The sequence below is a fragment of the Schistocerca nitens genome, chromosome 3, assembly GCF_023898315.1.
Source record: "Schistocerca nitens isolate TAMUIC-IGC-003100 chromosome 3, iqSchNite1.1, whole genome shotgun sequence".
Taxonomy (NCBI): Eukaryota; Metazoa; Arthropoda; class Insecta; order Orthoptera; family Acrididae; genus Schistocerca; species Schistocerca nitens.
In genome coordinates, this window is record NC_064616.1 from 482,244,079 (window position 1) to 482,256,276 (window position 12,198).

Below are 12,198 nucleotides of genomic sequence, written 5' to 3' on the forward strand. Positions count from 1 at the left end.
CATTCAGTGCTGTAGTTGTAAATGGTGATAACTGCGATGCGAAAGAATCATACATCCAAGTGCTAGTGGAAAAAGTTTTTGCTATGGATCTGACGGTGTTGCAGAAAGTATAGATTAAATATTGTTGGAGATGGAGTGTTTATCGCTATTAGAAGTAGTTTATCTTGCATTGAAATTGTTGTAGAGTTAGTTTGGTAGAGCTTATACTTGACAATCGGAATAAATTAAGAACTGATACCTTTTACCAAACCTCAACTCAGATGATACATTTGCTAAACATTTCAAAAAAAATTAAGTCTCATTTTAAATACGTACCCTACTTACACAATTATAGTTGGTGGTGACTTCTGTCGACCCTCAATATATTGGCGAACATACATTTTTTCAAGTCGGCAACAGGCAAGAAACGTCGTCCGAAATCGTACAGAATGCTTTCTCCGATAATTATTTTGAACAATTATATCAGGAGCCCAATGGAAGTATATATGGTTGCAAAAACATACTTGACTTCTTAGCAACAAATAATCCTGAGCAAATAGCTATCATCATGATGCATACTCGAATTAGTGACCACAAGGTCGTTGTAGCAGTACTGAATACGATAATGTCCAAATCCGCCAAAAATAAACGCAGATTATATCTATTTACAAAAGCAAATAACAATCCACTTTATCGTTTCCAGAAACAATCTGCACTCCTTCCAAACGAACTATGTAAGTGTGGTCCATATGTGGCTCAAATTCAAAGAAAAAGTGTCGACGGGAAATTAGAGATACATACCATATAAATTAATAAGAGATGGAACTGATCCGCCATGGTACAAAAACAAATCAGAACACTGTTGTACAAGCAACGAGAAAATAATGTCAAATATAAGACTGGCGGTATTTTACTTAGGCTCGAAATTTAGAGCGGACTTCAATGCAATGGGCTTTTAATGTTTTCCTCAACCAATTCTGTCTCAAAATGTGACAAAACATCCAGATATAAAGTATACAGTGGCCTTTATAACACATCTCCGCCTACATTACAGTTCTATTGCTGCTTTTCAACATTCTATACAGGAAGATCCATATCGCTGTAAGGTAACGGGTAGCGTACGCGTTGAGTCAAGCTACAGATGGTCTCACAGCATGAGAAAAGTGCGACGAGTACAGGCCGTATCGTGTTGGAACAAATACAGACAGTAGGGATTCACCTGCGAGGCTTGCCGCGAAGGAGTATAACTTTTACCATTTGTATTTATTGTTTAAATATTAATACACTCCTCCAGCCGTGCCTCTGGGATTACTTGCACTTATAACCTGTTAAGAACAATTTCAATAGCTTTTAATCCACACATAAAAGACTAAAGACCGATTTCAGTTAATGTTACCAGCCATTGGTGGAAAACGACGATCCAATGACAGACACATCCTGAGGAACAAGGACTAAATTGCTAAGATAGCTCCCAAGGAGTCTCCGATCGGTTTCCGAGGAGGCAACTTGTACTTCAATGTGTCGAGTACGATCTAGACTAAAAAGTAACCGAATTGTTAAAATTTGCCTCGGAAAACATTTATGTGTGATTTCGTGCGAACTGTAAGTTCGTGTGAATAATTTTGTTGTGATTTTTGCGTTGCTCTAAATTTCAACTGACTCTGAAAACTTTCCCGTGATTAATAATGGTAGACTGTCTCTCAAGCAAGTTTCATGATTTTTGGTAGCATGAATACAAATAAAGTCAAGTGGCATCTCTATAGAAGACATGCAGTAAGAAAGCTGCTCCAGTTGTGCTAGGGAAAGTGTTCACAGGCATTGATTACTAAAATCTACCTTGTTTGTTTCATCCGGCAACATCTTTAAAGTGGGAAGTGCCATTTACTGTAACTCACCTTTAGCTTATGGGGGTTAAATTGGAGTTTACGCTGAGACTACATTTTACTAAAAGTATCACCGTCCCTCAGATTTGTTACACTTAACGCACATAACTGGGGAAACAGCCAGTAAACGGTGCGTGATCGACGTGGCAGAAAACCTTCCTGGGCGATAAACATTGCGGAGTGAAAATCACGTGTGAACTTTGAAGACCAGTGATCAGACATTGATTAATTAAAGTCGGAGGAATTTTGAATAACACTTAAGGGAACTATGAATTTTAATTTTGTCGTGAATAACAAAATATTATAAACAGTGCTTCTAAAGATTCCCGTGTGACTATTGATGATGCGCCATATTATCGTTACGAACAATGAACATTAGCAGAGAACATTATTTTTGAAGTGTGGTTAGGGAACGGATTGTACGAATTATGATTATAGGGTATCGTTTTAAAAGATGGATGAATTTTTGGAAAATGAAGGGACAATTAGCTCAGAAACTTTTCAAAGAACTGAAGTGACTGTAGTAAATATTCTATGCAACAGCGCGTTAGGATTTTTGCTGTCGAGCATTGCAGTTATAGCACTTTTCACTGATGTTTATTCCCACAATTTAAATCTGAGGACGGCGTATGAATTGCCTAGTGAATTTGAGCTAATAAACACGATGTGATCGTCGGATGGCGCACGCGACTTCAGAGTGCGGCGACAGCAGTCAGACGGTATCGGTGACTGGAGGTGGTTCTGCTGGCGTGGCAGATCGACGATAGCGGCCCCGTCTCGGCGGCGTAGGTGGCACGTAGCGAGGGCAAGCAAGACGTCGCATGGAGAGGTCAGCAGGAAAGTGTAACAGGCACATGACAGTGACATGGCCAGGCTGTCATCTCGAAGTGCGTGTCCTCAACTTCGTGACCGTGCGGGGGTAGCACCTGACTTTGCACTGATTTACGTAAGTTGTCTTTACATTTTTATGGTTACCTGACATGATCAATCAGTGCAGGAGGTGATCTATAATTTCATACTGTAGTCTTCGTTTGGAAACCAATTTATTTTCCAAGGTAGCTAAGTAAACACAATTACTGGATTACTGGTTTCAGCAGAATGTATTTCCATCCTCAGATCCACAAAATCGAGCAGTGATAGCTACATCATACAACGCTTACAGCACTTTGTCGCATGAGGAGTATACAATATGCATAAAAGATTCGAGTCATTGTAATGTCTTCTGAACAACACAGGCATTGCAGAACCGTATTTATTCGCCGATACCAGGCAGCGACTTTTAATTAAAATGTCCTCCGCTGTACGGGAATTACACAATGTGTGTACACGTACAGACTGTGGCGCAGTAACGACGGCATATGGAAGTCTTTATCTGACTGAGTAATACACGGTAAGCCAAAGCGTAACGCTATCGCTCGTGTAAAGTGGAAAATCCGGGTTCGAATCGCGATTTTGCACAAATTTTAATTGTGGTCAGTCCGTTATGTGTTGTGATCCCGTTATACAGCTGATGGTTGTTTGTATTCGTAGCTGAGAATACTTTCCACGTATATGCTATAGACCTTAATGTTAGTAGTGTATTCCACATTATGTATGGCAGCAAATTATGGTTTGTGTGAAATATACGAAGCTTTTTCCACATATAGGCTGGTCGTCAAAATATGGTAGTGTGATTATAACTTTCTGATCGCTATGATATTTTTAGCAGTATTGAATTTATACCAGGGAAATGTCAAACGAATGCGAATTAACTTCGTTATTTTAGTTGATTGAGTTACACATATGTCGCAAGGAATAACCTATCGTCGCTGGGAGTATCATGCACGATTAAGAGACTATATACTGGACATGCACAGTCGTATTTTATCTGTGCATGTTTGGTCCTCAAAAATGGTTCAAATGGCTCTGAGCACTATGGGACTCAACTGCTGTGGTTATCAGTCCCCTAGAACTTAGAACTACTTAAACCTAACTAACCTGAGGACATCACACACATCCATGCCCGAGGCAGGATTCGAACCTGCGACCGTAGCAGTCCCACGGTTCCGGACTGCGCGCCTAGAACCGCGAGAGTTTGGTCCTCCTACACTAAATTAAATATAAGGATCTCTACCGAATACCCAACCAACGCTTTCTGTTGACATATCATATATAGTTTATATGACACAGTAATGTGGGGAAACGTCGGACACAGGGGTAAATTCAGAGGGGAACAGTATACTGCCGCGCGGGATTAGCCGAGCGGTCTCAGGCGCTGCAGTCATGGACTGTGCGGCTGGTCCCGGCGGAGGTTCGAGTCCTCCCTCGGGCATGGGTGTGTGTGTGTTTGTCCTTAGGATAATTTAGGTTAAGTAGTGTGTAAGCTTAGGGACTGATGACCTTAGTAGTTAAGTCCCATAAGATTTCACACATATCTGAACGTTTTTGAACACTATATTTCTCTTCTTACTTTGGTATCACTTAATGCAAGCTTTTATTTCGAGTGTGCGTTTTACTGTTTACAACTTAGGTATCGCCAAGCAGATTCAAACATACATTGCTGCACTTGCAAGTTGAGACTGTGGCGCGTAGCAGTTTTCAGAGCAGTGAACCATTACTGTTATTTTCGTTTATGGGAGTACTTTTGTCATTGTACTAGTAGAGAAAATTTCTTTACAATTTATTTAATTTTAATGTGAAGAAGGAAATGGGAATGTAGTTTGACCACGTATCTCACTTGCGCTAACGTCTAGTAAACTAAACAGAGACCTGCATACGTTAGGGGAACATTGGACAATGCCAAGGTACTGTACCATTATGACCATCAACGTGTTGAAAAGGTGTTTGGTGCTATAAGATAAGGAAAACTGTCGTACAGAAAGGCATCAAGAAAATTTAACGTACCACATCGAACATTAGAGAATGGACACATGATTGCAAGGAAACAGCTGTCGGAATCGTAACAGAAGTGGGTGCAAAAGCAGTGGAAGTTAGATTTCTGCATCCATATCAAGGCAGAAAATCACCGTTTATTTTTCCTGATATACCAGATAATGATACTGTAGTCAAGCACCAAACTGTCAGAGCATTGCCGACTCCTTGAGAAGAAGAGTTGAAGTTTTTATTCACTGGGAACAATTGTAGATTTATAATTTACACTATGTGATCAGAAGTATCTGGACATCTGGCTGAAAATGACTTAGAAGTTCGTGTCGCCCAGGTCAGGACTCTGTGCAGACCAGTCCATTACAGGAATGTTATTGTCGTGTAACCACTCCACCACAGGCCGTGCATAATGAACAAGTGGTCGATCGTGTTGAATTGCTCTTCAACAGTGGGAAGCAAGAAGGTGCTTAAAACATCAGTGTAGGTCTATGCTATGATAGTGCCACACAAAACAACCAGGGGTGCAAGTCCCCTCCATGAAAAACACGACCACAGCATAACACCACCACCTCCAAATTTTACTGCATTACGCACGCTGGCAGATGATGTTCATCGGGCATTGGCTGTACCCACACCCTGCCATCGGCTCGCCACATTGTAAATCGTGATTCGTCACTCCACACAACATTTTTCCACTGTTCAATCGTCCAATGTTTACACTTCTTACGCTAAGCAAGGTGTCGTTTGGCGTTTGCCTGCGTGATCTATGGCTTATGTGCAGCCGCTCGACCATGGAATCCAAGTTATCGCACCTCACACCTAACTGCCATAGTACTTGCAGTCTATCCTGATGCAGTTTGGAATTCCTGTGTGATGGTTTGGATAGATGTCTGTCTATTACACATCACGACCCTCTTCAACTGTCGGCGGTCTCTGTAAGTCAACAGACGAGGTCGACCTGTACGCTTTTGCGTTGTACGTGACCCTTCACGTTTCCACTTCACTATCACATCGGAAACGGTGGACCTAGGGCTGTTTAGGAGTGTGGAAATCTCGCATACAGACGTATGACACAAGTGACACACAATCACCTGACCATGTTCGAAGTACGTGAATTCCGCGGAGGGCCCCATTCTGCTCTCTCAGGATGTCTGATGACAACTGAGGTCGCTGATATGGAATACCTGGCAATAGGTGGCAGCACAATGCACCTAATATGAAAAACGTATGTTTCTGGGGGTGTTCGGATAGTTTTGATGATATAGTGTATACTGTGAGTAGACTATCGTTATAAAGTTTCTCTAAACATGTATCAAATATTTTCTGAACATGTGTAAATTATTTTTTAACCCTGTTTAAAATAACTAAACATGGTTCAAATGGTTCTGAGCACTATGGGACTCAACTGCTGAGGTCATTAGACCCCTAGAACTTAGAACTAGTTAAACCTAACTAACCTAAGGACATCACAAACATCCATGCCCGAGGCAGGATTCGAACCTGCGACCGTAGCGGTCTTGCGGTTCCAGACTGCAGCGCCTTCAACCGCACGGCCACTTCGGCCGGCTAACTAAACATGTAAAAAGAATCTCTCAGTACGTGTATTATTTTTAAAAGATAGTTTGTGTCTGAAATTGCAGCATTAGAGGTAAATATGAGACTCTGGATAGAAATTCAATGAGCGTCCGAAGCTACTCCATCATACAAGGTAACATCGGACAATTTAATTTATTAGGATCTGGATACTTGAATAATATTTTCGAGGCACATTATTTGGTCATATTATTCTTCAGTGTCATTCCAAATATCTCACGGTTTTTGTTGCATGAATTTAATATTCTTTGCAAAGTTACCTTAAAGAATATTAAAATTCCAACCGATGTTACGCCATCATCCGGTAGGGTCTTCGTTATAGCAGAGATGGCCATTCCTACTGTTTAACGCACCTTATGTTGTAAACGGCGCAAGATCAGAAGAAGAATTGCGATACCTGCAAATTATTGTACTAATCAATATGAAAAATACCCTTAAAATGGTAAGTCCCTTGGCTACAGCTTCATTTCTTTGAGACAAAAGTATGTTTTTTCTCGTAGGCATCTACGCGTCGATCCGAAAATACTGTGATGTTGTTGCCGCTTCTGTGCGGATAGCTACACAACTTGTGGTTGGAAACCTGTTCATACTGTTGTGTATTATTCTTGAAGGGCGAATAGTAAATACACTGATTACATTTCCGCCATTTTGTAATTCAGGTATGAGCTGTAATCCACAATATTTGGATGGGTGTTATTCGTAGCAGTAGTTTCAAATACTGCGGTGTGCTTTGACTAAATTAACGCTACAATATAGCCTACAAAATGTAGTTACTGCACCTGTTTATAAAATACGACGGTAATCCCAAAAGTAAGGTCTCCTATTTTTTTATAAGTACATAGACCTCTTTATTTCTACAATGGTTTATTAGTTTATAGCTTGAACATTTAGCTATTTTTCGACATAATCAACATTTCTGTCGATGCATTTTCGTAGAATCTGTGGCAATTTTTGTATGCCCATGTCATACCAGATCGCTTCCATGCTGTTCAGAAAGTTATGAACCTCTTCTTTCACCTCGTCGTCGGAGCTGAATCGCTTTCCGGCCAAATGTTCTTTTAACCTAGGGGACAGGTGATTGTCACTGGGCGCCAAGTCAGAACTATAGGGTGGGTGGGTGATTATGTTCCACTGAAACTGTTGCAGGAGAGCAACGGTTTACCGAGCGATGTGTGGGCGAGCGTTATTATGGAGAACGTGTACGCCCTTGGTCAACATTCCTCTTCTCCGGTTCTGAATTGCCCGTTTGAGTTTTTTCAGAGTCTCACAGCGCCTGTCAGCTTTAATTGTGATCCCAGCGATTCAGCTTCGACAAGGTGAAAGAAGAGGTTCATAACTTTCTGAACAGCATGGCGGCGAGCTGGTATGACATGGGCATACAAAAACTGCCACAGCGTCTACAAAAATGTAGCGACAGAAATGGTGATTATGTCGAAAAGTAGCTAAATGTTCCAGCTGTAAACTGATGTAAACCATTGTGGAAATAAACAGGTCTATGTATTTATAAAAAAATAGGATACCTTACTTTTGGGATTACCCTCGTAACTCTTTTTTTTATCGATACTGGAAGTAATATTAAAAGATATACAGGGTGATCAAAAAGTCAGTATACATTTCAAAACTTAATAAACCACGGAATAACATAGATAGAGTGGTAAAAATTGACATGCATGCTTGGAATGACATGGGGTTTTATTAGAACAAAAAAAAAAAAAAAACAAAGTTCACAAAATGTCAACAGATGGCGCTGGACAGCAAAACTGCTACCGTGACGGCTGAGAGGTACGCCGATATGTTACAGAATAGCATCATCCCCAGCCTGGCTGATAAACACCTGCTGTAACGGACGATGTTTATGCAGGATGGCGCTCCACCCCATATTGCTAGACGCGTGAAAGATCTCTTGCGCGTGTCGTTTGGTGATTATATCGTGCTCAGCCACCACTTTCGTCATGTTTGGCCTCCCAGGTCCCCAGACCTCAGTCCGTGCGTTTATTGGCTTTGGGGTTACCTGAATTCGCAAGTGTATCGTGATCGACCGACATCTCTAGGGTTGCTGAAAGACAACATCCGACGCCAATGCCTCACCATAACTCCGGACATGCTTTACAGTGCTGTTCACAACATTATTCCTCGACTACAGCTATTGTTGACGAATGATGGTGGACATATTGAGCATTTCCTGTAAAGAACATCTTTGCTTTGTCTTACTTCGTTTTGCTAATTATTGCTATTCTGATCAGATGAAGCGCCATCTGTCGGACGTTTTTTGAACGTTTGTATTTTTTTGGTTCTAATAAAACCCCATGTCATTCCAAGCATGTGTGTCAATTTGTACCTCTCTATCTACATTATTCCGTGATTTATTCAGTTTTCAAATTTATACTGACTTTTTGATCACCCGGTATCTAATCAGCGAGGAGGGGGAACCTGTGTATAACACAGTCACTTTTTTTTATTAATGTCCACTAGCAGAACAGTAGCGGTGGCGGGAGTCAGATTGTAGAACACTTCTTCACTGTAGTGCGCAGCACTGAAGTTGGCGGAAGAGCGTTGGTGAGAGTCGTGCGTCCACATGTGTCGAATGTCGTAGACGCCACGGTACATATGTATGTTACTGCGCCAAGGCTTCTATGTGACGAGTCCCTCGGAGGCAGGTTAGGGCCGACTGGAGTGGTACATGGCGTCGGCTGGCTTCAGCGAGATGTTAGACGTCGCTGGGAGTTAAATTTACAACTACTACGTAACAAAAAGCTGGGTGACACACAGTTGACGTGGACTGATTACTGCTATGTTGTTCGTTGCTATTCTGATGAACTGATACCTGTTAATACATCCCGATTATGCGAATATCGGACTAGACAGAATATGAGGTACATTTTTTTTTTGTTGTAAGAAGGTGACGCAGATTTATGTGCTTTGCATCCATACACAAATTTCTTACTCCTAGACTTCATCCCCCCATGAACCATGGACCTTGCCGTTGTTGGGGACGCTTGCGTGCCTCAACTATTGCCGGCCGCGGTGGTCTAGCGGTTCTAGGCGCACAGTCTGGAACCGCGCGACTGCTACGGTTGCAGGTTCGAATCCTGCCTCGGGCATGGATGTGTGTGATGTCGTTAGGTTAAATAGGTTTAAGTAGCTCTAAGTTCTAGGGGACTGATGACCACAGATCTTAAGTCCCATAGTGCTCAGAGCCATTTGAACCTCAACTATACAGATAGCCGTACCGTAGGTGCAACCATAGCGGAGGGGTATCTGTTGAGAGGCCAGACAAGCGTGTGGTTCCTGAAGAGGGGCAGCAGCCTTTTCAGTAGTTGAAGGGGCAACAGTCTGGATGATTGACTGATCTGGCCTTGTAACACTAACCAAAATGGCCTTGCTGTTCTGGTACTGCGAACGGCTGAAAGCAAGGGAAAACTACAGCCGTAATTTTTCCCGAGGGCATGCAGCTTTACTGTATGATTAAATTATGATGGCGTCCTCTTGGGTAAAATATTCCGGAGGTAAAATAGTCCCCCATTCGGATCTCCGGGCGGGGACTACTCAGGAGGACGTCGTTCTACGAATCGGAGCGTGGAATGTCAGATCCCTTAATGGGGCAGGTAGATTAGAAAAATTAAAAAGGGAAATGGATAGGTTAAAGTTAGATATAGTGGGAATTAGTGAAGTTCGGTGGCAGGAGGAACAAGACTTTTGGTCAGGTGAATACAGAGTTATAAATACAAAATCAAATAGGGGTAATGCAGGAGTAGGTTTAATAATGAATAAAAAAATAGGAGTACGGGTAAGCTACTACAAACAGCATGGTGAACGAATTATTGTGGCCAAGATAGACACGAAGCCCACGCCTACTACAGTATTGCAAGTTTATATGCCAACTAGCGCTGCAAATGACGAAAAAATTGATGAAATGTATGACGAGATAAAAGAAATTATTCAGAAAATTTAATAGTCATGGGTGACTGGAATTCAAGAGTAGGAAAAGGGAGCGAAGGAAACATAGTAGGTGAATATGGATTGGGGTTAAGAAATGAAAGAGGAAGCTGCCTGGTAGAATTTTGCGCAGAGCATAACTTAATCATAGCTAACACTTGGTTTAAGAATCATGAAAGAAGGTTGTATACATGGAACAACCCTGGAGATACTAAAAGGTGTCAGATAGATTATATAATGGTAAGACAGAGATTTAGGAGCCAGGTTTTAAATTGTAAGACATTTCCGGGGGCAGATGTGGACTCTGACCACAATCTATTGGTTATGTAGATTAAAACTGAAGAAACTGCAAAAAGGTGGGAATTTAAGGAGATGGGACCTGGATAACCTGACTAAACCAGAGGTTGTACAGAGTTTCAGGGAGAGCATAAGGGAACAATTGACAGGAATGGGGGAAAGAAATACAGCAGAAGAAGAATGGGTATCTTTGAGGGATGAAATAGTGAAGGCAGAAGAGGATCAAATATGTAAAAAGACGAGGGTAGTAGAAACCCTTGGGTAACAGAAGAAATATCGAATGTAATTGATGAAAGGAGAAAATATAAAAATGCAGTAAATGAAGCAGGAACAGGAATACAAACGTCTCAAAAATGAGATCGACAGGAAGTGCAAATTGGTTAAGCGGGGATGGCTAGAGGACAAATGTAAGGATGTAGAGGCGTATCTCACTTGGGGTAAGATAGATACTGCCTACAGGAAAATTAAAGAGATCTTTGGAGGAAAGAGAACCACTTGTATGAATATCAAGAGCTCAGATGGAAACCCAGTTCTAAGCAAAGAAGGGAAGGCGGAAAGGTGGAAGGAGTATATAGAGGGTTTATACAAGGGCGATGTACTTGAGGACAATATTATGGAAATGGAAGAGGATGTAGATGAAGATGAAATGGGAAATACGATACTGCGTGAAGAGTTTGACAGAACACTGAAAGACCTGAGTCGAAACAAAGCCCCGGGAGTAGACAACACTCCACTAGAACTACTGACAGATTTGGGAGAGCCAGTCCTGACAAAACTCTACCATCTGGTGAGCAAGATGTACGAGACAGGCGAAATACCCTCAGACTTCAAGAAGAATATAATAATTCCAATCCCAAAGAAACCAGGTGTTGACAGATGTGAAAATTACCGAACTATCAGTTTAATAAGTCACAGCTGCAAAATACTAACGCGAATTCTTTACAGACGAATGGAAAAACTGATAGAAGCCGACCTCGGGGAAGATCAGTTTGGATTCCGTAGAAATGTTGGAACACGTGAGTCAATACTGACCCTACGACTTGTCTTAGAAGAAAGATTGAGGAAAGGCAAACCTACGTTTTTAGCATTTGTAGACTTAGAGAAAGCTTTTGACAATGTTGATTGGAATACTCTCTTTCAAATTCTGTAGGTGGCAGGGGTAAAATACATGGACGGAAGGCTATTTACAATTTGTACAGAAAGCAGATGGCAGTTATAAGAGTCGAGGGGTATGAAAGGGAAGCAGTGGTTGGGAAGGGAGTGAGACAGGGTTGTAGCCTATCCCCGATGTTATTCAATCTGTATATTGAGCAAGCAATAAAGGAAACAAAAGAACAGTTCGGAGTAGGTATTAGAATCCATGGAGAAGAAATAAAAACTTTGAGGTTCACCGATGACATTGTAAATCTGTCAGAGACAGCAAAGGACTTGGAAGAGCAGTTGAACGGAATGGACAGTGTCTTGAAAGGAGGGTATAAGATGAACATCAACAAAAGCAAAACGAGGATAATGGAATGTAGTCAAATTAAGTCGGGTGACGCTGAGGGAATTAGATTAGGAAATGAGACACTTAAAGTAGTAAAGAAGTTTTGCAGTTTGGGGAGCAAAATAACTGATGATGGTCGAAGTAGAGAGGATATAAAAT